At 46.2% G+C, this 27599-nt stretch overlaps 1 pseudogene; it reads left to right on the top strand.

Annotated features, from left to right (window-relative positions):
• Window positions 1-319: 319 nt before the first annotated feature.
• On the top strand, window positions 320-23957 carry LOC136577939 (mitochondrial dynamics protein MID49-like; annotated as a pseudogene).
• Window positions 23958-27599: the final 3642 nt, after the last annotated feature.

The raw sequence follows: 27599 nt of genomic DNA, 5'->3' as shown, positions 1-27599 counted from the left end.
CACTATAGTTCCTGTCAGGCAACAGCTGTCACCGTGTGGTTAGGAGAGGAAACACTTTATTATGTGCAAGATACGTCTACTGGACTATTGGGCGGCATCCCATCATGGTCGCTGTGTAAGGAGAAATCAGACAAAAGACAAACACCACAATGTAGATGATAGAATTCTGCTTTATTAGAATAGCAATAAGCAACATTGTAATTAAATATTACCGGCCCTTTAATAAATGACACAATGATCACAGTGACTCTCAGGTTAGGACCGCTGGAGACCACAGAACTTGCTGCGGTCCTTCTGACCAGTCCACCAATGTCCTAAGATGAGAGCCGCCGGATCCAAAGATCCAGAAGAAGGCGAAAAAACCCCTGGAGAGTTCTACCTCAGTGGGGCAAAAAATTCCTTCCTGGCCCCAGATGTGGCGATCGGCTATCACCCAGGATGGAATCGGTCCTGCTGCATATTGCTGTATATATATTTGTATGTAATTCCAGGCTCAGGAGAGCTGATGCTGTAAAGAAAGAGATAAATACAACCTGCTCCTAGGAGCTTCCAATCTATTAGAATACTTGATATCCTGCTACTTCGGTATATGGGCACCGTTAGATAGCTGTGCCCTGTCTTGGCGCTGGTCATTTTGCCTATGTCTGCTGTGGTGTGCAGCTTTGCAAGAGCTCAGTCTGTCCGCATCCTGCTGTCTGTTCTCAGCTCTGTCAGTCTGGATGCAGTTTGTTTTTGAGGAGGCCCTTCAACGGAATCGACCCTCAGTGTTTCTTCCTTTTTTTTTATTTTTTATTTTTTGGTTTACTTTTTTTTGCTTTATGCATTTATAGCACATTTTTTACATTTTTGCTCTTTGTGTTTTTTTCGGTCCTTTTTGAGGGGCCCATCCATAGGCTGACCCTCAGAGCTTCAACAAGCTTTCTTTTTAAGGAAACTAAATTTTGTGACATCCTGAGCCACATGACAGACGAGCCAAGTGACAACCCGAGCCACATGACAGCCGAGCCAAGTGACATCCCGAGCCACGTGACATAACGGAGCCAAGTGACAACCCGAACCACATGACAGCCGAGCCAAGTGACACCCGTTGGTTTTTTTTTGCTTGCTTTTCTTTCTGTGCTTTCAGGCACGTTTTCTTGCACTTTTTGTGCTTTTTGAGTAGACCCGTCTAGAGGCCGACCCTCAGGGCTCCATCAAGCTTTCAGGCTTTGTTTTTAAGGAGGCCCTTCAACGGAATCGACCCTCAGGGTTTCTGCTTGTTTTTTTTTTGTTTACTTTTTTTTGCTTTATGCTTTTATAGCACATATTTTATATTTTTGCTCTTTTTGTGTTTTTTTCTGTCCTTTTTGAGGGGCCCATCCATAGGCTGACCCTCAGAGCTTCAGCAAGCTTTCTTTTTAAGGAAACTAAATTTTGTGACATCCTGAGCCACATGACAGACGAGCCAAGTGACAACCCGAGCCACATGACAGCCGAGCCAAGTGACATCCCGAGCCACGTGACATAACGAAGCCAAGTGACAACCCGAGCCACATGACAGCCGAGCCAAGTGACACCCGTTGTTTTTTTTCGCTTGCTTTTCCTTTCTGTGCTTTCAGGCACATTTTCTTGCACTTTTTGTGCTTTTTGAGTAGACCCGTCTAGAGGCCGACCCTCAGGGCTCCATCAAGCTTTCAGGCTTTGTTTTTAGGGAGGCCCTTCAACGGAATCGACCCTCAGGGTTTCTGCTTGTTTTTTTTTGGTTTACTTTTTTTTGCTTTATGCTTTTATAGCACATTTTTTATATTTTTGCTCTTTTTGTATTTTTTTCTGTCCTTTTTGAGGGGCCCATCCATAGGCTGACCCTCAGAGCTTCAGCAAGCTTTCTTTTTAAGGAAACTAAATTTTGTGACATCCTGAGCCACATGACAGACGAGCCAAGTGACAACCCGAGCCACATGACAGCCGAGCCAAGTGACATCCCGAGCCACGTGACATAACGGAGCCAAGTGACAACCCGAGCCACATGACAGCCGAGCCAAGTGACACCCGTTGGGTTTTTGTTGCTTGCTTTTACTTTCTGTGCTTTCAGGCACGTTTTCTTGCACTTTTTGTGCTTTTTGAGTAGACCCGTCTAGAGGCCGACCCTCAGGGCTCCATCAAGCTTTCAGGCTTTGTTTTTAAGGAGGCCCTTCAACGGAATCGACCCTCAGGGTTTCTGCTTGTTTTTTTTTTTGGTTTACTTTTTTGTGCTTTATGCTTTTATAGCACATTTTTTTACATTTTTGCTTTTTTTGTGTTTTTTTATGTCCTTTTTGAGGGGGCCATCCATAGGCTGACCCTCAGAGCTTCAGCAAGCTTTCTTTTTAAGGAAACTAAATTTTGTGACAACCCGAGCCACATGACAGACGAGCCAAGTGACAACCCGAGCCACATGACAGCCGAGCCAAGTGACACCCGTTGTTTTTTTTTTGCTTGCTTTTTCTTTCTGTGCTTTCAGGCACGTTTTCTTGCACTTTTTGTGCTTTTTGAGTAGACCCGTCTAGAGGCCGACCCTCAGGGCTCCATCAAGCTTTCAGGCTTTGTTTTTAAGGAGGCCCTTCAACGGAATCGACCCTCAGGGTTTCTGCTTGTTTTTTTTGGGTTTACTTTTATTTGCTTTACGGTTTTATAGCACATTTTTTTACATTTTTGCTGTTTTGTGTTTTTTTCTGTCCTTTTTGAGGGGCCCATCCATAGGCTGACCCTCAGAGCTTCAGCAAGCTTTCTTTTTAAAGACACCCATTTTTGTGACATCCCAAGCCACATGATATATGTTCTGATATATAAGGCACTTGTCAGGCCTCATATGGAATACCGTCTACAGTTCTGGACAGTGGTGCTCAGGAAAGCTGTTGCAGTGCTTAAAGGGGTCCAAAGCAGGGCAACTAAATCAATAAATGGACTGAGAGGACCGGAATACTCAGTGAGGCTATCAAAATTAGGATTATTCACCCTGGAAAAAAGACGGTTAAGAGGCGACCAAATAACTATGTATAAATACATTGAGGGACAATACAAGGATCACTCCCATCTGTTTGTAAACTGGGAAAAAACGAAGTAATAGAATGAGAGAAGACACTTAAAGGAGAGAATTGTACTATCCATGGGTTCTACATTTTCTGATATTTTGAAATTGCATTATTTCAAAGGGCTAGTATTTTCTCATATAAACTATGTTCTAAAATCAAGCTAATTAGTAGAGATGAGCCAGCACGCTTGTTTAAGGCTGATGCTCAAGAGAGCATTGGTCTTTTCGAGTAACTGCTTACTCGTCTGAGCACCATGCGGGGGTGGGGGCTGACGGGGAGCCGGGGGGAGAAAGAGAGATCTCTCTCACTCTCCCCCCTGCTCCCCCCACCGCTTCCCCACAAGGTGCTCGGACAAGTAAGCAGTTACTCAAAAAGACCGATGCTCTCTCGAGCATCAGCCTTAAACGAGCGTGCTCGCTTATCTCTACTAATTAGATCTTTGACAAACAGTTGGGCCTCAGATTTCCAATTTTTGGAAAAAAGCAATTTGGCATCTAATAGGAGATGGCCTATCAATTTTTTGTATGCTGGGTGAATTCTATTGAAACCAATAATCAGTAGAGCGAGTTTTGGGACAACAGGTACGGTTAGATTTGTAACTTTTTTGATACGTGCTTATACTTCCTGCCAATAAGGCATGATTAGTGGATAGGACCAGAAGATGTGTGACAAGGTGCCGCTGTGGGTACTGTTGTACCTTGTCGACACCGGAAGCTAGGGGTGTGACAGCACTTAGCAGGAGGGAATGCCCCATCACACCCCTAGCTTCCGATTGCCTGCAGCTTCGTAGTCTGTCCTGTCCCTACAGCTCCGGACTCTATGGATGGCGGCTGACAGCGGGCACACAGCAGTGGTGGGGGCAGCCTTGTGCTGCAATCTCCGGTCCCACTGCGGTCCTCCGTTGTAGGGAGTGAGCACCGGCGCGTCTCTACAGCACTTGATAGTGCCCCAGCGTTGGGCGATGTTCAGTGCTCCTCCATGTCCCCTATGCTTTGCAGAGGACACAAAAGGGGCAGCGGAGCAGTGAGTGACACCTGACCGTGCAGGAGCCGAGGATGAAACATTCTTTTCGGTTCTCGGCATGCGGCCCCATAGTCTCTGTATGCGGCTGCGTGTCAACAAACATGGCTACGCGTGTCACTGTAATAGTGCACCCTCTACCACGACAAATTACTGTGATAGCCCCCCCCCACCCCCTTGGTACATAAACAGTCACATACATAAGCCCCTCATTCCAAACTTACCCTTCAGCAGGGGGACGGTTGGCAGGTGGAAGCTGCTGTTCTGTTTATTTTCAGGTCCGTACTGTCAGCGGGAGCCATTGGGTGAGCGGACTGCGCGTTCTCGGGGACCCAACCAGCCGACAAGCTCTACTGCGCCTGCGGGACGAGAAGAAGCTGAGATTTGTCGTATCCAAAGACAACGGACAGGTAAATACTAAAAATTTCTAATTGGGGTGAAATATAAAAAAATATTCCACTATCTTTGGGGGTGGGGGGACTTATTTTTACGGCATGCACACTTTGACAAAAACAAAATAACTTTATTCTATGGGTCAGTACGATGACGACAATACCAGGCTTATATGGTTTGGTTTGTCTTTTTGAGGGGTGTCCTGTACTTCCTATTGGCTCCATTACGGAGCACATGTGACTTTATGATTTACCTTATTTTTATTTTTCTCTTGGAGACAATTTGACCAAAAATATGCAATTCTGATGTTTATTTTTTTCCTGACGACGTTCCATCATGTGAGATGAATAATACATTTCTTTGATTTTACTTTTACGGACGCAACCATATCACTCACACACACACACACACACATAATTTTTCTTAAATTTTGTATAAAAAAATTACAAAGGGTTTTATTTTAACTCTTAATACCTTTTAGTTTTGCAAATTAATACAACTTTTTTAAACTCCTGTTTACATTATTTTAGTCACCATAGGGGTTTTGAACTTGCGGTCTTTAGCTCGCTCATAGAGTATAATAAGATATCATAGTATTGCATTATACTATGTTTTGACAGGCAGTCTTTCCAGCCACACTACAGGCATGCCTTCGCAGCCATGCAACCGGATGGCGCCTCATGATCTCATTGCAGGGGGGAAGTGGAGGGGCGTTTGGGACCCCGGAATAGTGATTGGGGCATTTAACCCCTTCCTGCTCCATGATGTACCGGTACGTCATGGAGCTGTGTGGCGACCTCTCTTCATACAGTGCGGGCGTCACCTGTTAATAACAGCTGACACCGCGGGCAATAGCCGTGCAGCTGATCGCGGCTATTAATCATTTAAATGCCGCTGTCAATTCTGACAGCGGCATTTAAATCCCCCGAACGATGTTCGAGGGTCCCGCATTACGTCATACCGTAGGAGCGATCAAAGCATCGCATGTTAAAGTCCCCCAGGGGAACTTCAAAGTAATTTTTAAAAAAATCAATAACGTTTTTTTAATTGTAAAAAGAAAAAAATTGTCAAAGTTTAAATCACCCCCCTTTTGCCATATCTATTATTAAAAAATCTAAATCATACAATAAAAATATGTATTTGGTATCGCCGCGTCCGTAAAAGTCCGAACTATCAAAGCAGTGTATTATTTTTCCCGCACGGCGAACGTCGTCCGAAAAATAAAATAAAGAACGCCAGAAATGCACTTTTTTAGTTACCCTGTCTCCCAGAAAAAACGCAATAAAAAGCGATCAAAAAGTCGAATGTATTCCAAATTGATAGTATCAGAAACTACAGAACATCCCGCAAAAAATGAGCCCTTGCTCAACTACGTCGACGGAAAGATAAAAAAGTTATCGCGCGCGCAAAATGACCGCAGAAAATAATTGAAAAAAATTAAATGTCTTTGAAAAAAAAAAAAAGAGTAGTATAGTAAAAAAAAAAGCTATACAAGTTTGGTATCGCAGTAATCGTACCGACCCATGGAATGAAGTTATCATGCCGCTTTTGTTGCCGTTTGTGCGCCGTAGAAACAAGACGCACTAAAAGATGCCGAAATGTCATTTTTTTTTTAGACTTTATTGGGTGATTTTGGTCCATGAATATGGAATATAGTAGGACGTATTTCGATTTTATTTTATTTTTTTTTGCGCAACATAAATCCACATTTAAAAAAAACCCCCAAAAACCGCACATCTGAATACAACAAATTAGGGGGGTTTGTGCGCCGTCCATATTCAGTCAGTAAAAAATATGGACCGAAAATGCGCTCCTGTGAATGGGGCTTTATGTCTGCGCATGCTAAAATAACATCATAGAGGGACTTATCCGCTGACAGACCCGGCGATCCAGCGCTGCAGACCCCCAGTCCTCCCGATCCTTGTTGTGAAACAACTAACACCTTACCGCTGCAAGGGCCAGTTGTTGTTCTCCTGGCATATCCACTACCAGCATCTATGCCAGGAGAAGGACACCGGACTACTGAGGCCTCTAATTGGCTACAGTGATCAGGTGGTAGTCGGTCCAAAACAAAGACCGGAAGGACTGTGGGGCTGCAGTGCCAGATCGCCGGGCCCTATTGTGGATGCACTCAAGTGATTTTTCTGCGCATGCGCTGGTTTGTGGCCACGGCGCATGCATCAGATTCGGACAGTGCTGTGGATGATGTAGGAGATGTCATCCACATCACCGATCGAGAGGGGCTGGATTATGCAATGCAATGGGGCAGCATAGACAGTACGGGACTGGGGGGACTTCCCCATCCCTTTAACTCGCTCCCCAATAATAATGAGAAGACCATAAAAGTTGCTGGCATAAATTTTGTGGGAAGGCCACAGCTTTATTTAAAATTTTTATATATAACCGAACATTTAACTTTCACTCCTATTTCTTCCCATGCCTACAGACGTCTTGTTAAACTCACTGATAGTCCAATAACTGTAAACAAGCGTGAGGAAGCCCATAATGGCCTGTAAACGCCTTCCTTCCCCAGCTGGCATGGAAAGTCCAATTTCTACCGCTAAGAAGGATGCAGCGTAAACCTACGCTGTACTCCGCCCCCCACATGCCAGCGACAGAGCCGCCTCGACTCCGTCCTGTAGCCCTGAAAGGAATGTATCCATTCCTATATCGCTGAGGTGCACCCCGTCACACCTCATCCTCCCTGGCTCCCTCCTTTCTAGCTCCCAATGCCTGATAGCTACTCCACCTAGCGATCTTACGAATTTAGACATCTTAAAATTAATGCTTCTTCTCACCCTCTCGATGGCTTCTGCATCCCTTGCTTCCTTCCAAAATCTCCTTGCAACAATATCAGACCACACTAATATAACTTTTCTAAAAAAATTTTTAAAACGAACCATATCCTTCTTCATTAATGTTGTTAACTCCGCTACCTTCACCCTTCCTAAATCGTTTCCTCCGGCATGAATAACTAGCACCACCTTTTCGGGAGACCACCTGCTGATGCATAAGACTTCGTGGAGCAGCCTGGCCCATTGCAAACCCCTGATGCCATGCCATCTCACTTGGGCATCCTGTATTCCTAGGTTCGCACCAATGGGCCTGGACCCCGCTCGTTTTTCGGCCCAATAGACATACGAATGGCCGACTACCCAAACTGTCCAGCCCGATTCTGTAAAAGGAAAACCAAAGAAAGCACCAACACGACACACAATCCCCATTTCCTACGGGGTTATCATAACACTCTCAGATCAGGTCGGACGTACGACCTGTACGCCTCCAACCTCCATCGGCCCACCCTCTTAACCTCTTCCCCTTTTAAGCCGCAAGCAAAAGCCGACGTCGCTGCGCCGATTCTAAAGGAGTGAGGCAACCCAGTAAATGGAAACAGTCAGGGTGCACCGGGAGCAGACAAAAGGCCGATTCAATATCTGCCTTTGCCAGAAGGGCTCCGGGACCCGCCTGTTGGACTAAGTATATCGCCCTATCGAAAGACGTATACGACTCCGCCGTTTGGTTTTTTGAAATCCCGTCGTTGACTGAGTCGCCCGTTGGAGAAGACAGATGTTGGATAAGCCGAAACTTGCCTGTTTCCCTCTTTGGAACCAAACTCAAAGGAGAAACCCGCAAATTCTCGAACGGCGGCTCCAGAAAAGGACCCGCCATGCGACCCAGCTCTACTTCCTTTAGCAGCTTATCCATCACCAACTCCTTGTTGTCGCGCGCGGATTTTAAGTTGCAGCTAAGCATAAGTGCCGAACCCGGAACATGGGGAATGACGAAGCCTGAGGTGAAACCCGCTTTAAGCAGATTTGCTTACTCGTCTGAGCACCATGCGGGGGTGGGGGGTGACGGGGAGCCAGGGGGAGAGAGAGAGATCTCTCTCACTCTCACTCTCCCCCCTGCTCCCCCCACCGCTTCCCCACAAGGTGCTCGAACAAGTAAGCAGTTACTTAAAAAGACCGATGCTCTCTCGAGCATCAGCCTTAACCCCTTGAGTGGCACGCCCTGAAATTTTCCGGGCTATGTATCACTATGGGAGCTGCAGAGCACAATGCCACAAGCTGTGGCAGTGTGCTCTGCCTGCACAGACCCACACAGAGCAGTGCAAGGGCTTTGAAAAACCAGCAGAAGATATTGCCGATATGTCGTCAACCTCCTGCTTTGTTTACAGGTTGCCATAGAGACCATCGGCTTGTCAGAAGCAAGCCGACGGTCTCTGTGGCAGGGAGAGCTTGGTGCTTAGCTGTGAGAGGACAGCTAGGTACCTGCTCTTACAGCAGAGATCAGAGAAAACCTCCATCTCTGCTGTGTTAACCCCTTACATGCTGCAGTCTATGTGACTGCAGCATGTAAAGGGCTGTCACTGCAGCATGTAAAGGGCTGTCACCATCGGACCCCCGGAATGTGATCAGGGGTCCTGATGGGTCCCTGTGAAAGTCCCCCAAAGGGACAAAAAAAAAAAAAAAAAAGTTAAAAAATTCTAAAAAAAATTATAAAAACACTTGTCTCCCTTTACTTTGTAAAAAAAATCAAAAATACAAATCACACATGTGGTATCCCTGCGTCGTAATGACCCAGAGAAGGAAGTTAAAGGAGATGTCCCGCGCCGAAACGGGTTTTTTTTTTTTTTTAACCCCCCCCCCCCGTTCGGCGCGAGACAACCCCGATGCAGGGGTTAAAAAAACCACCCGCACAGCGCTTACCTGAATCCCGGCGGTCCGGCGTCTTCATACTCACCTGCTGAAGATGGCCGCCGGGATCCTCTGTCTTCATGGACCGCAGGGCTTCTGTGCGGTCCATTGCCGATTCCAGCCTCCTGATTGGCTGGAATCGGCACGTGACGGGGCGGAGCTACACGGAGCTACACGGAGCCCCATAGAGAAGAGGAGAAGACCCGGACTGCGCAAGCGCGGCTAATTTGGCCATCGGAGGGCGAAAATTAGTCGGCACCATGGAGACGAGGACGCCAGCAACGGAGCAGATAAGTATAAAACTTTTTATAACTTCTGTATGGCTCATAATTAATGCACAATGTACATTACAAAGTGCATTATTATGGCCATGCAGAAGTGTATAGACCCACTTGCTGCCTCGGGACAACCCCTTTAATGCATTATTTAACCCCTTAATGACATGGCCCCTTTTTTTCTTTTTTCCCCATTTCTTTTTTTCCTCCCCCCTGTTTAAAAAATCACAACTTGTCCCGCAAAAAACAAGCCCTCACATGGCCATGTCAATGGAAAAATGAAAAAGTTATGGCTCTTGAGACGCAACTGCAAAATTAGTTGAAATTCAATGATTAGACCATTTTAACCCCTTAGTGACGAAGCCTGTTTGCGCCTTAGTGACGGAGCCAAATTTTGGAAATCTGACATGCGTCGTTCAACGTGGCATAACTCCGTAAAGGCTTTACATATCCCAGTGATTCTGACATTGTTTTTTCGCCACATGTTGTACTTCATTTAGATTGTAAAAAGAGACCGATATAATTTGTGTATATTTATTAAAAGTACCAATATTGGAAAAATTTAGAAAAAATTGTCATTTTTTCACATTTTCAACCGTAATATCTCAAATATGTCCAAACATACTGTACAAATTTTTGATAAGATATGTATTTCCATCTGTTTACTTTATTCTGAATGCACACTTGAAAAACTTTTGTGTGTTTTTTTAACCATTTAGAGGACGTACAAATTTAACATTACTTTTCAGCATTTTGAGGAGCACTTTGTTTTCCTGCACCAAGCCAAGTTTGCAAAGGCTCATAAGTGTCAGAATATTAGATACACCCACAAATGACCCCATTTTAAAAACTACACCCCTTAGTGTATTCACTGAGGGGGGTCATGAGTATTTTGACCCCACCAGTTTTTTTCAGGAATTAGTTCAATTTAGGGGAGAAAAAATAAAATTTCATATTTTTGCAAATATGTCATTTTAAAGACATATTTTTTTGCTATAGTGCCCATGAAAATGAGGATTTACACACCAAAATGGATACCCCCGTTTCTCCCGTGTTCAGAAACATACCCATTGTGGCCCTAATCTTATGTCTGGATGCATAACGGGAGCCAAAATGAAAGGAGTAGTCGGTGTCTTTCAGAACATAAATTTTCCTTGAAGGCGTTTTAGGCCCCATAGCACTTTTGTAGAGCTCTTGAGTGGCCAAAACCAAAGAGAACCCCCACAAACTAGACCCCTTAACGAATTTATCTAGGGGTGTACTGACCATTTTGACCCCACAGTTTTTGAATGAATTCAAGCCAAGCAAAAGGAAAAAATTGTGATTTTCGTTTTTTTGGCAATTCTGTCGTTTTAAAAACAGCTTTTTTGGTACAGCACACACATGAATGAAGACTTGCACCCCAAAGTGGATACCCCTGTTTCTCCCGTGTTCAGAGACATAACCATTGTGGCCCTAATCTTTTGTCTGGATGCACAACGGGGCCCAAAATGAAAGGAGTAGTCGGTGGCTTTCAGAACAGAAATTTAGCATGAAGGTGATTTAGGCCCCATTGCCCTCTTGTAGAGCCCTTGAGCGGCCAAAACGAGAGAGAACCCCAACAAATGATCCCATTTTGAAAACTAGACCCCCTAACGAATTTATCTAGGGGTGTACTGTGTATTTTTACCCTACAATTTTTGAATAAATCTAAGCAAAGCAGTAGGAAAAAAATTACAATTTTCATTTTTTTGGCAGTTGTATCAATTTAAAAACTGTTTTTTTGTACAGCACACATAGGAATGAAGACTTTCACCCCAAAATGGATACCCCTGTTTGTCCCGTGTTCAGAACCACACCCCTTGTGGCCCTAATCTACTTAAAGGACACATGGCTAGGCCTATAATGGAAGGATTTCAGGGTACAACGGAATAAATTCCAGGCCCCATCGCCCACTTGTAGAGCCATTGAGCGTCCAAAACTATAAAGAACCCCCACAAATATCCCCATTTTAAAAACTAGACCCCTTAACGAATTCATCTAGGGGTGTACTGCGTATTTTTACCCCACAGTATTTGAATAAATTTCAGCAAAACAGAAGGAAAAAATTACGATTTTCATTTTTCTGGCAATTTTGTCAATTTAAAAGCAGTTTTTTTGTACAGTGTACATAGGAATGAAGACGTTCACCCCAAATGGATACCCCCGTTTGTCCCGTGTTCAAAAACATACCCATTGTGGCCCTAATCTACTTACAGGAAACATGGCAAGGCCTGTAATGGAGGGAACACCCGTTGGATTGCAGGGTACAACTGAATAAATTCCAGGCCCCATTGCTCATTTGTACGGAATAAAAATTGACTCTCTAAAATCCCCCCCCCCCCTCCACGCCCTTTTCGGCGTTCCCCAAATCTTAGATAAAAGTAATAATGTGAACTGTGTATTTCCAAAGATGGGTAATTATGGAGGCTGGTTGGGATGGGCACCTAGGGCAATAAAATCGGGTATCCCCCCTCCTCTCATGCTTTTTGGGGGTCATTTTTTGACCTCAGTGGCGGGGATGGGGTGTAAAAAGTGGCGTTCCGTGAGTCTCCGTAAGCTGGATGAGGTGCGACGGTCTCACGCAGAAGGCGCTCAACAAGCTGCTCCTGGAACTGCAGGAAGGCGAGCGTTCCCTGGGTTTCTTGTAAATTGCGTATTACAGGTAGCGGTCTGAATAACGCCGGGCTTACGCAGCCGTAGGTGGATCCCGGCTGTGACCCTGTGTACGGCCGCGTAATGTACTGCGCATAACTGCCTACTTACACAGGCGGTCATGCGCAGTATACTTTTTTTGTTGTTGTTTGTATTTCCCGCACCGTCGCTTAGCGATGACGCGGGTACCCGCAGCCCGTATACAACGTAGTTGCGTATAGGCTGCGGGTATATCCATGACCATGGAGCACAATGGGCTCTATGTTGCGGATATCCGCGGTAAAATAGAACCTTCTGCATTCTCTTTTCTGCGAGTGGATTACACAATTCCAACCCGCTAATGTGAGCGGAATTGTGTAATCCAATGCGATTGATCTGCGTATTACCGCGGATCAGACGAATGCGGAATCCGTAATTCCTATCCGGTCATGTGAGACCGGCCAAAGGTAGATCGCTACCATTTTTTCACGTGACCGGGGACCGCTCAACGAGGCCACCCGTCACTGCTCCAGGAGCAAGGAGATATTAAGTTTCCTGGGCTCCCCGACTCCTGCGCATGTGCCCGGTGTTTTGCCGGCGGTCGCATGCACAGAATACGGGAAAGTTCACGGAAGAAGATTGCGTTGGGGTGCAAATATGGAGGCCTCCGGTAAAAAGTTTTATCTCCTCTCACCGATCGCATCGGTGAGGGGAGTTGAACCTTCCCCTTTTTTTAACTTTTACGTGATCGCCATTATTCTTTGGATAACGGCGAACACGTGACCAGGAACCGCTCACCGCGGCCCCCGTGAAATCTCCAGGCTCTCGGCTAAGTTTTGTAGCCAGGAGCAGGGAGATTTTAAAAAACCACGTTTTTTGCGCATACGCCTGCCACATTGGCGACGGGGCGCGTGCGCAGAAGCTTGGGTGAGGTCCGCGGATAAATCCGCAGGCCTTAGGTATGTCATTTCATCCTCCCTCACGGATATGATCCATGGGGGAAAATAAAACGCAAGCTTTTTTTAACTTTTTAAAACTTTTTTTTTACTTTTTGCACTTTTTTTTATTTTACCTTTTACCCCTTTTTTATTTATTTTTTTTTACTTTTTGCACTTTTTTTTTTTACTTTACATGATCACTGTCATCCATTGGGTGACAGTGATCATGTCCCTGGTGACATCCCCCTGCTCTTGGCTACACATGGCAGCCAGGAGCAGAGCAATTTTGAATTTCCCGGGGCTCGAGCCCCTCTGTGCAAGCGCCCGATGTCAATCATCGGGCGCGCATGCGCAGATGGGGATTTCGGGTCCTGGCACATCGCAGAGGACCGGGGGTGAGTATCTTCACCTCCCCTCATGGATCCGATCCATGAGGGGAGGTGAAACTTTACTTTTGTTTTACTTTTTCAACTTTTTCGCGATCACCGCTATCGCAATGGTCCCCGGTAACACCTCCTGGTTCCCGGCTACCTTCAGGAGCCGGGAGCCAGGAGATTTTAAATTTGCCGGGGACACCCAGGCTTCTGCGCGTGTGCGTGACGTCATCGTTTGGCGCGCATGCGCAGAAGGCCGCCGGCGGGTCCGGGAGGACCAGATCTCCGGGGGACACCGCCGACAAGCCGTGTGAGTATTTTCAGCTGCCGTGATGGATCGGATCCATCATAGCAGCTGAATTACTACTTTTTTACACTGTTTTATTTACTTTTTTGCGATCGGCGCTATTCATTTTATAGCGCCGATCGCAATGCCGGGGGGGACTGCCCGCATCCTGGGATGACAGCTCCATGCTGTCGGCTACCTGCGGGCACCGACAGCATGGAGCTGTCACGTCCTCAGGCCAGTGGGCATTAATCCAAAGAGGATGCATAAAACTACGTCCTCTAGGATTAAAGCCCACTTTCTGAGGATGTAGTTTCCCGATGGGGCGGTCGTTTAGGGGTTAAAAAACCTGCCCTGGTGGGCACGACAGGGTGGTAGGAAACCCGCCACTCAAAGGGTTAAACAAGCGTGCTCGCTTATCTCTACTAATTAGATCTTTGACAAACAGTTGGGCCTCAGATTTCCAATTTTTGGAAAAAGCAATTTGGCACCTAATAGGACATGGCCTATCAATTTTTTGTATGCTGGGTGAATTCTATTGAAACCAATAATCAGTAGAGCGAGTTTTGGGACAACAGGTACGGTTAGATTTGTATCTTTTTTGATACGTGCTTATACTTCCTGCCAATAAGGCATGATTAGTGGATAGGACCAGAAGATGTGTGACAAGGTGCCGCTGTGGGTACTGTTGTACCTTGTCGACACCGGAAGCTAGGGGTGTGACAGCACTTAGCAGGAGGGAATGCCCCTGTCACACCCCTAGCTTCCGATTGCCTGCAGCTTCGTAGTCTGTCCCGTCCCTACAGCTCCAGACTCTATGAATGGCGGCTGACAGCGGGCACACAGCAGTGGTGGGGGAAGCCTTGTGCTGCAATCTCCAGTCCCACTGCGGTCCTCCGTTGTAGGGAGTGAGCACCGGCGCCTCTCTACAGCACTTGATAGTGCCCCCGCGTTGGGCGATGTTCAGCGCTCCTCCGTGTCCCCTATGCTCTGCAGAGGACACAAAAGGGGCAGCGGAGCAGTGAGTGACACCTGGCCGTGCAGGAGCCGAGGATGAAACATTCTTTTCGGTTCTCGGCATGCGGCCCCATACTTCTCTGTATGCGGCGGCGTGTCAACAAACATGGCTACGCGTGTCAGTGCTGACACGCGTGTCATAGGTTCGCGATCACTGTAATAGTGACACCCTCTACCACGACAAATTACTGTGATAGCCCTCCCCCCCCCCCCCCCTTGGCACATAAACAGTCACATACATAAGCCCCTCATTCCAAACTTACCCTTCAGCAGGGGGACGGTTGGCAGGTGGAAGCTGCTGTTCTGTTTATTTTCAGGTCCGGACTGTCAGCGGGAGCCGTTGGGTGAGCGGACCGCGCGTTCTCGAGGACCCAACCAGCCGACAAGCTCTACTGCGCCTGTGGGACGAGAAGAAGCTGAGATTTGTCGTATCCAAAGACAACGGACAGGTAAATACTAAAAATTTCTAATTGGGGTGAAATATAAAAAAATATTCCACTATCTTTGGGGGTGGGGGGACTTATTTTTACGGCATGCACACTTTGACAAAAACAAAATAACTTTATTCTATGGGTCAGTACGATGACGACAATACCAGGCTTATATGGTTTGGTTTGTCTTTTTGAGGGGTGTCCTGTGCTTCCTATTGGCTCCATTACGGAGCACATGTGACTTTATGATTTTCTTTATTTTTATTTTTCTCTTGGAGACAATTTGACCAAAAATATGCCATTCTGATGTTTATTTTTTTTTTCTGACGACGTTCCATCATGTGAGATGAATAATACATTTCTTTGATTGGACTTTTACGGACGCAATCATATCTCACACACACACACACACATATATATAATTTTTTTTAATTTTGTATAAAAAAATTACAAAGGGTTTTATTTTAACTTTTAATACCTTTTAGTTTTGCAAATTAATACAACTTTTTTAAACTCCTGTTTACATTTTTTTAGTCACCATAGGGGTTTTGAACTTGCGGTCTTTAGCTCGCTCATAGAGTATAATAAGCTATCATAGTATTGCATTATACTATGTTTTGACAGGCAGTCTTTCCAGCCACACTACAGGCATGCCTTCGCAGCCATGCAACCGGATGGCGCCTCATGATCTCATTGCAGGGGGGAAGTGGAGGGGCGTTTGGGACCCCGGAATAGTGATTGGGGCATTTAACCCCTTCCTGCTCCATGATGTACTGGTACGTCATGGAGCCGCGTGGCGACCTCTCTTCATACAGTGCGGGCGTCAGCTGTTTATAACAGCTGACACCGCAGGCAATAGCCGTGTGGCAGATCGTGGCTATTAACCATTTAAATGCCGCTGTCAATTCTGACAGCGGCATTTAAATCCCCCGAACGATGTTCGAGGGTCCCGCATTACGTCATACTGCAGGAGCGATCAAAGCATCGCATGTTAAAGTCCCCCAGGGGGACTTCAAAGTAATTTTTTTTTAAATCAATAAAGTTTTTTTAATTGTAAAAAAAAAAAATTGTCAAAGTTTAAATCACCCCCTTTTGCCATATCTATTATTAAAAAATCTAAATCATACAATAAAAATATGTATTTGGTATCGCCGCGTCCGTAAAAGTCCGAACTATCAAAGTAGTGCATTATTTTTCCCGCACGGTGAACGTCGTCCGAAAAATAAAATAAAGAACGCCAGAAATGTACTTTTTTAGTTACCCTGTCTCCCAGAAAAAACGCAATAAAAAGCGATCAAAAAGTCGTATGCATTCCAAATTGGTACTATCAGAAACTACAGAACATCCCGCAAAAAATGAGCCCTGGCTCAACTACATCGATGGAAAGATAAAAAAGTTATTGCGCGCGCAAAATGATCGCAGAAAATAATTGAAAAAAGTTAAATGTCTTTGAAAAAAAAAAAAGAGTAGTATAGTAAAAAAAAAAAGCTATCCAAGTTTGGTATCGCAGTAATCGTACCGACCCATGGAATGAAGCTATCATGTCGCTTTTGTTGCCGTTTGTGCTCCGTAGAAACAAAATGCACTAAAAGATGCCGAAATGTCATTTTTTTTTTATTTTACTCCACTTAAAATTTTTTTAGTTTTTTAGTACATTATATGGTACTTTAAATAGCACCATTGAAAAATACAACTCGTCCCGCGAAAAACAACAAGCCCTCAAACAGCGACGTCGATGGATAAATAAAGGAGTTATGATAAAGGGGGGAGGAAAAAACGAAAATGGAAAAAGAAAAAGGGGCCACGTCATTAAGGGGTTAAATGCCATGGTCAGGCGTGATAACGGCATTTAAAGGGTTAACAGCCACGCTCAGTGTTCACGCTGTCTCCGTCTGACGCATTGTATGGCGTGGGATCGGCTCCATACAAACCACAAACTGTATTTAGTGCTTTTCAGGGAGCAGATTTACTCAGCGACGTCGTACGCCGGTCTAAGGAAACATCGTGGTGGCGGGAAGCGTCCTAAATGTACAGAGCGCTCGCTCCTCTTCATACAGTTGGGGTATTTTCCGTCTGCTGTGCGCCAAAGATAAATTTACACCAGTTTTTGGTGTAAAAACAGATGCGATGGCCGTGAGCAGCCCCGCCCCCTCATGTGAAGCCACGCCCACTCTCTTAAAAGTAGTGTGGCCAGTGTAAGAAAGTGTAAAAAGTCCCCCGCACGGCGCACAAGATGCTGCGCAACATCATGTCCAGCTGTTGTACGCCACAACACTGAAGGCCTTCAGTAAATCTACCCCACCGTGCCCAGATGTGCCCATTTTACCAGCTACGCCATGTGTGGGCGAGGCCTCAGCGCTGAGGGAGGAGCTACATACCTGCACCAGTCATCTGCATGCTGTCCAGCTCAGCTGACACAAGATGGCCGCCGGGTGAGATCTCTGGACATTCTGTTGCTACGGTGATCTGCCATGTGCCGTCTCCAGGGCTGCCAGTGTTGTTGTGCATCAAGTTAAAGGCATTAACCCCTTAGTGACACAACCTAGTTTAGGCTTAAGGAGGCGACGATTTTGGGGGGGATTTTCATCTCCGCTCTTTAAAAGCCATAACATTGATTCCTATTTGGAAGGTCTTCGTTTTAGAGCGCTGCATTCAAAATCCCATAACTTTATTTTTGATCAGTGGGGCTCGGTGACGAGGTGCAGTTTTCAATGGGACCACTTTGGGCTACATGTGTTTTTTTATCACTTTTATTGTTTGCCGTGCGGGATCAGAAGTCGGTTCCATTTATTGTACAGATCATTACGGATGCGACAATACCGAATGCGGGTTTTTATTTATTTAACAAAAGAGGAAAAGTGCGCAAAAGAGGTTTTTTATTACTTTTTTTTATTACGGATTTTTATTTTTCTCCCATTTTTTTCTGCCGCTTTACTTTGCTGGAATCCAGTAGAATTCACAGCTGATCGTCGGCTCTGACTGCATCTGTAACAAATCCTCAGCTGTGCTAAATAGAAGTTACCATATAATAGTAAGGCCCTCAGAGTAACGCTTGTAGGGAGAACGCGTCCGTAATATGGCGTAACGCGGCTAGTTGTCCTGCCGACCCCGTAAAGGACATAATAAGGGGCAGTACGGGCCAATTCCTTTCTTTGGGGGCCGTACGGTGGGGATCTATAATTATAATTAGCAGACCCCCACTACCATCAGCAACCAGACCCCCGGCTCTAACCTCGTACTCACAGTTTGCTGGGAAGGGGTTCCAGATCTCCAGTATTCCTGATTGTCAGCTACTTCATGCTAAAAAACACCAGCCACATCCAGAGAGAACGTCAAAGAGGGGTGATATGGGGGCATTATTACTACTGGGGTCACTAAGGGGGCCACTATTACTACTGGGGTCACTATGGGGCCACTATTACTACTGGGGTCACTATGGGGGTATTATTACTACTGGGGTCACCATGGGGCCACTATGGGGGTATTATTACTACTGCGGTCACTAAGGGGGCCACTATTACTACTGGGGTCACTATGGGGCCACTATTACTACTGGGGTCACTATGGGGGTATTATTACTACTGGGGTCACCATGGGGCCACTATGGGGGTATTATTACTGCTGGGCTCACTATGGGGCCACTTTTACTGCTGGGGTCACTATGGGGGTATTATTACTACTAGGGCTGTTATGGGGGCATTATTACTACTGGGGCCACTATGGGGGTATTATTACTACTCGGGTCACTATGGGGTCCTTATTACTACTAGGGCCACTATGGGGACATTAAAACTACAGGGTCCACTATGGTGGCCATTATTACTACTGGGGCCACTATAGGGGTATTATTAGTACTAGGGACACTAGGAGGGTATTACTACTGAGGCCACTATAGGGGCATTATTACTACTGGGGCCACAATGAGGGCAGTATTACTACTGGGGTCACTATGGGGGTATTATTACTACTGGGGCCACTATGGGGGCATTATTACTACTGGGGCCACAATGGGGTTATTATTACTACTGGGATCACTATGGGGGCCATTATTACTACTTAGGTCACTATGGAGTATTATTACTACTAGGGCTACTATGGGGGCATTATTACTACTGGGGCCACTAGGGGGTACTATTACTACTGGGGGTGTTATTTTTACTGGGACACTATGTGTTTTTCTCTGGGACCCATTGCCTCCGGACCGACATCTGCCGCATCTCAATGCAGTGCAATTGGCTGCATGTGGTGAACAAAAAAAAGGTGCCCGCAGTGCGATTGGCCGTGTGTAGCGAACTATAAAAAAGGTGCCCGCAGTGCGATTGGCCGTGTGTAGCGAACTATAAAAAAGGTGTTCGCAGTGCGATTGGCCGTGTGTAGCGAACTATAAAAAAGGTGCCCGCAGTGCGATTGGCCGTGTGTAGCGAACTATAAAAAAGGTGCCCGCAGTGCGATTGGCCGTGTGTAGCGAACTATAAAAAAAGGTGTTCGCAGTGCGATTGGCCGTGTGTAGCGAACTATAAAAAAGGTGCCCATGGTGCAATTGGCCGTGTGTAGCAAACGAAAAAGAGAGGTGACCATGGTGCGATTGGCCGTAAGGTGCCCAAGGTGCGATTGACTGTGGCAAACAAAAAAAAGATGCCCACGGTGCAATTGGCCGTGTGTGGCAAATGAGAAACAAAGGTGCCTGCAGTGCGATTAGCCATGTGGGGAAATGAAAAAAAGGTGTCCGCCTTGCGATTGGCCAAGTGTGACAAAAGTAAGTTCCCGCGGTGCGATTAGCCGTTTGTGGCAAAAAGCTGCCCCCCTTTTTGCCGCTTTATGTGTGACTGGAGTATAAGACATGATATAACTCAGGAATTATATGTAAGTGGTAAATTATACTCAAAGGGGTTTTAGCACTTCAGAGCTCTATTCCCTGTCTACAGAATAGGGGATACATATCTGACTGCTGGGACCCTCAGCGACTCTGAGCCTGGTGCACCCAAATGCCTCACATGAATGGAGTGGCGATGGACAGGCATGACTACTGTCTCATTCACTTCTATGGGACAGAAGGAGATTGCCAAGGACAGCCATCTCCATTCTTCCCATAGTAGCAGGGAACGGGGGAGCGGTTCAACATACGCACTGCTGCTCTATTCATATGGGGCATTCGGATGAGCTAGTCTCAGGATCGCTGGGAGTTCCAGCAGTTGGACCCCCAGTGATCAAACATATATTGCCTTTCGTGTAAAAAAGGGAAGAATGTCATTAATGGGAAAGACCACATTGAGGGTGAAGTCACACGAACGTATATCGGCTCGGTTTTTACGCCGAGCCAATATACGTTGTCCTCCTGTGCAGGGGGGGGGGGGTAGGATGGAAGAGCCAGGAGCAGGAACTGAGCTCCCGCCCCCTCTCTGCCTCCTCTCCGCCCCTCTGCACTATTTGCAATGGGAAGAGGCGGGGCGGGGTTAAGTTCTGGGAATTAGCCCCACCCCTGTCCCGGTTCTCCCTATTGCAAATAGTGCAGAGGGGCGGAGAGGAGGCAGAGAGGGGGGGCGGGAGGTCAGTTCCTGCTCCTGGCTCTTCCAGCCTCCCCCCTCTGCACACGAGGACAACGTATATCGGCTCGGTGTGAAAACCGAGCCGATATACGCTCTTGTGAACGCACCCTAAAGGAGATTTCAAATTTGGCACTGTGTAAATGAAAAATACATATGCATTTGGGTCATGGTCCCTTTAAATGAGTCATTGCTGTAAAGCTGACTCTGCACATGATTATGGCTAATTCTACTCCTATTGTCTGCAGCTGATTCACCGAGCAGCATCGCCCCCTGAGGAGAAAGTGGAAGAGAAAACCATAGAAGAAAGCTGGAAGGAAGCTGTTCCGATGAAGGCCTCCCCCAAACGTCTGTGAAAAGCAACCTGCCCGGACTTGAGCAGTGCATTAGCAGCACCTGAGCCAGACCCGCCTGTCACAGGTCAGCAGAGGAACCGAAAGTGTCCTCACCAGTGGCTATAATATCATATATAATATGCTTTATCACATCTCTACTCCGGTCATACCCAAAGCTGCTAACAGAAATCTCCTGGTTTATTTCTACTTCAGACTACAACACCGGGGAAATTGTATTAAGACCCGTATTTCAAGTGCTGGTCTTAATATTTCCACCGGGGCATGACGCACCTAATACATGAGTAGGCGCACAACACTTCATATATTAGGCACATCTCAGCTCCTCTATGCACCTAATCAGAAATGTATGCAAGATCCGATCTGGGGTTCATTTCTGGTATAGTTTACACCGGCGTATATTATACATAAATGGCTGTCTGTGCTAGCCACGCCCCCTTTCTGACAAGCCACGCTCTTTAAAAAATAATTGGTAGTCGGTGACATAGAAAGTGAAAAAGTTGCCTGTTTTTGCTCAGATCCCCACGTGCAAAAAATTGCTGCTTTTTTGTGTGAGAAACTGTCGTCTAATCTTCTATGAATGTCCCTTAGGGAGTGTGAACGCTACATATTCCTAAATGCTACGCCCCGGAGAATCTGGGGGATGCACAGCAGTTTGAAAAGAGTCAGATTTTTGGACGGATCGTGGACACCTTGGGAGAGTCAAAAAAATGTATTTTTCTTTTTGACCCTCCTGCGGTGTCCAAGATCTTTTCAAACGGCTGTGCACACGCTCTCCCCTGGAAGCCTATGGGACTGTGTTCGCACAGCGGTCTGAAATTGGTCATATTTTTTTGACTGCGTGCGGACTTTACTAGGAGCAGGTGAGTGGAGCAGTGCAGGAGTAGGTGAGTAAAGGTAATACATCCCCCCTGACTCCCGTCGCCTCCCCACACACTATAACTTAGTTTTCAGTGCTGTTCGGAGTTGACCGGTTCCTTTTATAGCAAGAGATGGAGCGAAGGAGAGCCTGATTCTTTTCTTTCCATCCTTCCAGATGTCGCAGCTTCGAGCAGTGATCCTCCACAACCCCCTGCTGCTGAGAAGACCCCTATGTGCCTCACCATACGGGAGACCCTCCTGCATTACTACACCCACAAAGCAGTTGTGCCCGACGACAAGACACAAGTGGCCAGACAGCTGCTGCTGGACTATGTTAGCGAACTACAGGACTTTCTGAAGGCAAAGCACCCCGAAATGCCTTTGTTCGCCATGCAGTTGGGGGGGGTTCCCTGGGTAATGGCCTCCCCGTTACCAGTTTGGACCAGGCTTACGTATTGCTGCCTCTAATACTTGAACCGGCACTGTGGACCATCTCAATGACCCTCTATTTTGGATAATTAAAAGGGTTATTCTGGAGCATACAGTCTGGGGGCTTAGTCCATGGGACAGGTATATGTTGGGGGGCTACCTTTCCACCAGGATAATCGTGGAGTCCTTGCACAAGACCATCACATCGTCCATTAACTGGCCATCGATCGGGACGGTCCTTGAGTGCAATGTTTGGCGGGTTGTTGTGCTCATGACCTTAGGCTGGAGGCTGAAACCAAAGACATTATCCTGCTGGTATACCCCCACTCTACCGCCCCGTCCGAAAACCCCTGGTGAAGGACCTTTTACCGCGAGGAGATTCTCCGCCTCCAGGGCCTAGACAGCAACGATTCAACAGAAGCGCCTACACATACTAAAGAATATCGGCCATCAGCGCTCAGGACTTGGCCAACTGTCTTTAACCCATCTAAGACATGTTCTTCTCCTTGTCAGTAATGACTCATCTGATTGGTCAGAGTCTAGTATAGCCGACCGTTTCCTACAGGTCATAGAGGCGCTCATCGGGTATCTGGGCAGCAGGACCCTCCCTTGCTATTTTAACGAAGAAGTCAATTTATTCTCGCCCCTGATGGAGGAGGAGATCGGCTTTGGACTGTATCAGATTTTTTTTTCTGATCCCAGCTCCTTGCTAAGAAAATGAGGTTGTTTAAAGCCAACTGACGGCCGCCATCGGGTACTTAATGCTGAGTGCATCCTGCCAGAGGTCTCTACAGAATTACTCTTGCTACTGTATAATGAAAAGGTCTACAACTGCTAATATACATGTGTATCGCTTGCTGACAATTTTCAAAATCTCTGCTTGCTTTCAGTGAATGCAAACACAGAGTTTGAAAACGTATCCTGCTCACACAGCTGCACCGGCCACTAGAAGGGAGAGCTCTGATACATTGTAACATGCCAGGAGCAGCACATGATCAAGGGCAGGTTTATAAGCCTTGAGATGTAAACAATGTTTCCATTCACTGACAGCAGGCAAAGATTTTGAATATTTAAAATTGAAATGCAAGCTATATTAGAAAGTTGCAGAACTTTTCCTTACACTGTGATGTAAGCTTTACTTGTATCTGTGCTTCTCCAGGGACATTCAATAAAGTTAGTTGATGGCCTTGTTTGTGGATTTTGTGTCCTAGATAGCTACAAAGCAAGTAGCGTAGGAGCGAGGGACTGGGGGGCGGGATGTTGAGCAAAGGAAGGGTTAAGCGATCGGAAGAAGTGGGTGGAGTGATGGGAGGAAGAGGGGAAGAGTGGCTCATTCCACGTGGAGAAAGAGAAGAAGGAAGACGCCCGCCCGCCCTCTGAGCTGAGGGGGGAGAGGGAAGGGGTTCCTGGCGGAAGTTTTGTTGTTAAGTTGTCACAGCAGTAGGCGGTTTAGCGGTATTTCCATGCCAGCTGGAGAATTGAGGGTGCGTACAGGCCGTAACGGGCTTTCTCACGCCTCGAAAGTTTTGGTAGCGTTAGGAGTAAGAATAGGCGATAGGCATGGAAAGAAATAAATAGTTGGATTTTATATATTAATAAATAAGCTGTGGCCTTCCCACAAATTTATGCCAGCATAAAGAAATATGGTTGTTTTAATAAAGAAGTTTTGTTAATAAGAAGTGGTCCCGTGTTTTATTAAAGGGAGCGTTATAAGGTGGGAAGTCCCCCCAGTCCACAGTCTCACTGCTCTTACAGTAAAGAACATCCTTCTGTGTTGGTGATGGAACGGTCTTTCCTCTAACAGTAGAACGTCCCGTTCTTGCTTCAATTAACTTTATGTACACAAAACTGGAGAGCCCCTTTAATCTCCCTAAGCAGGACTAGAATTCCTTTTTTTGCTGCCTTTCCATTCGTCTCTCATCTGCCAGTGTTCTATACTGAAGCGGACCAGCGGACTGATATGGATGGGCTCTGCGCTCACATACTATTGAGTTATACTTCTAGGCAATTCTTTTGATGTTGTCTGGTTGAATTATGCTTTTGATTATAAATGTTTCTGTATCTTTAAAATTCAGATTGGTGTGCGATTAGTCAGACTGTCGGTCTGGCAATGCCTGCTGGGAACTGTAGTTTAGGACAATAACTAGAATTCCTGCAGAAGCGATGTGTGTACATAAGGTCGCATTCACAAGGGGTCTTGTCACCACGTATTTTGCACGCCTTTTTCCCGTGCGCAACACGTGGTGAATGGAGGCAATGAAAGTCTATGGACTTGAGTCATTCTGTTTCTGGGAAAGTTGGGTCACAATCAATATGGCTGCCACTACAACTCCCATAGTGGTCACCGCTCAGATATGACTAAGAATCCTCTTTCCATAAGAGGATGACTCAAGGATTTGCGGAGACCTTTTACTGACCGGTGTATACAAGCCTTGGTGTTGTGCACTGTGATGTTACTGGTGGGTGCAGCCATATAACCCGGCACTAGGCGCACCGCTGTGGGGTCTATCTGTGTCTAGACCGCGCCGTTGGCCTCTCGCGGTTTCACCTCGGCTGCTGCTTTCCATTGTAGATTTTGCTGCTTCAAATTCTATTTTTTTTTTTTTTAAATAGGTTGTGCTGATAAAGTTTTTCTCCTGACCGCAGCGTGCGGAGGTTATTGGTGCGTAGGAGGATGTGTTGTATGTATCCAGTGTGTCAGTGCAGAGATAACCCCGCTATATATATAGGGCGGGCGATGCCATGTGGAGAGACGGGCAGCCATTCAGTTAGGCTGGCTTCACACCACAATATGCAGAGAACAGAACCCGCTGATCTCAATGACTTCATTTACATTTCGCTTCCGCAAAAGAAAGATAAAACATTGCTCTATTTTTCTGCACATTTGCGCACCACAGGTCCCCATAGAAGTCAATGGGGGGCACACGATACGCATGGAGATGCGTGAAACCCTGTAATCGCACTGGGAAAAGAACACCTCGGGAACTAATTAGCCATTTCAATTGGGGTGTTTTTGTTTGCCGCACACAAATAAACATGTCCTGCGGGGCCAAATATATAGTACGATGCTTCAATGCGCGTGCAAAAAAGCATTGCTCATTCCGCGAATTCACAGTGTCCCGTCGCTTGCAAATATGTGTGCGCCCATGTGGAGCCGGCCGTATAGGGGTTGTCCGTGTGTGTTTTATTCTTATGTCCATGCTGCATCCATGTGTCAGCTGTTTTTCATGTGTGGGCGAAAAATAAAGCAAGAAGGCCCATGTGATGTCCATTTTGTCACAATCCACAGAAAACGGAGCGTGCAAAAAATTTTCTTTATAGACTTTATTGGGTGATTTTGGTCCGTGAATATGGAATATAGTAGGACGTATTTCGATTTAATTTTATTTTTTTGCGCAACATAAGTCCCCATTTAAAAAATACCCCCCAAAAACCGCACATCTGAATACAACAAATTAGGGGGGTTTGTGCGCCGTCCATATTCAGTCAGTAAAAAATATGGACCGAAAATGCGCTCCTGTGAATGGGGCTTTATGTCTGCGCATGCTAAAATAACATCATAGAGGGACTTATCCGCTGACAGACCCGGTGATCCAGCGCTGCAGCCCCCCAGTCCCACCGATCTGTGTTGTGGAACGACTACCACCTGACCGCTGCAATGGCCAGCTGTTGTTCTCCTGGCATATCCACTAGCAGCATCTATACCAGGAGAAGGACACCGGACTACTGAGGCCTCTAATTGGCTACAGTGATCAGGTGGTAGTCGGTCCAAAACAAGGACCGGAAGGACTGCGGGGCTGCAGTGTGGGATCGCCGGGCCCTATTGTGGATGCACTCAAGTGATTTTTCTGCGCATGCGCTGGTTTGTGGTCACGGCGCATGCATCAGATTCGGACAGTGCTGTGGATGATGTAGGAGATGTCATTCACATCACCGATCGAGAGAGGGGCTGGATTATGCAATGGGGGCAGCATAGACAGTACGGGTCCGTCTATGGCAGTGTTCCCCAACTCCAGTCCTCGGGGACCGCCAACAGGTCATGTTTTCAGGATTTCCTCAGTGTTGCACAGGTGATGTAATTATTGTCAGTGCCTCAGACATTGCCACGGGTGTTCTTACTATAGGATATCCTGAAAACATGAGCTGTTGGTGGTCCCTGAGGACTGGAGTTGGGGACTCCTGGTCTATGGAATATCCTACAGCTATTCGCATAGTGTGTGGGAAACTTGAATTCTATTTTAGGGCTCATGTCCCAGGATCCACGTAGGGCACTTGCGCGGATGATCCGGAGTTCAAGCCGCCGATAGACTATTCATGGGCACCCACAGCTTAATTAAAGTATGCAGGTTTGTTTTCTGGACCTTCCTAGATGGGGGTTGAGCCTCCCCTCTAGTAGTCGGAGCCTCAGGATTGGATTGCTCTGTCTGATCATATATCACAGCCTCATCCTTTCAATGGAAGTTGTATGTTGGGAAGTAGTTTGTATTCAGACCCTATATTCAGTGTTTTGCAGCATGCTAGATTGTTTCTCCGTCCTGTACTTTACCACCAAACCCATTCCACCAGCTGGCACCAAAGCCACATTTCTTCATACCTAGCAAAATTAGTTGTGGTTGGACCACTAGAACGAGGGTCAACAGCTTTGATGTGAACATGGCGTCTCCCAAATAAAAAAAGAGTATGGATGTTACGACTGAGACGCAACTCTCTCGTGTATCAGATGACATTGCCATGTGAGGGCGAGATGTATTTTACAAGGGTGCCATAAAATGAACTAAAAAAATGCAAATCCCACTGCTCTTAAGGGGTCTTGTTTTCATGACGTCAATAGTACAGAAAAAATGACGTTTATTTTGTGGATCAGTATGAATACGGCGATACCAAATTTCCTTGTTTTTAAGAAATAAGAAGACTCCTGCCCCCATCTTTTGAGCTCCATCACTCTATTCTTCCATCGATGCAGCTGTGTGACGGTGCGGTTTTTGTGGGGCAGCCTGAAGTTTCCGTTGGTGTTGTTTTGGGCCACATACAGCTTTGTGATCACTTTGTATAACATTTTTCTTGCAGACTGGGTGACTAAAAAAGTGGAACTCCGGCACGGTGTCTGAAGACGGTCACTGTGTGGGAGAAATTGTGGGTTATTTTAATAAATCAGACTTTTACAGGATCAGGGATAACAAATATGTTAACCACTGAAGTCTGTACAGCTCCAATATCGGAAGATGTATGCTTGTTAGACAGTGTATACTTATATTATTCTGCCGGCCACTTGTCCGGCTG

Source organism: Eleutherodactylus coqui, chromosome 8 (genome assembly GCF_035609145.1).
Source record: "Eleutherodactylus coqui strain aEleCoq1 chromosome 8, aEleCoq1.hap1, whole genome shotgun sequence".
Classification (NCBI taxonomy): domain Eukaryota; kingdom Metazoa; phylum Chordata; class Amphibia; order Anura; family Eleutherodactylidae; genus Eleutherodactylus; species Eleutherodactylus coqui.
This window is presented reverse-complemented; position numbering and strand designations above follow the sequence as displayed.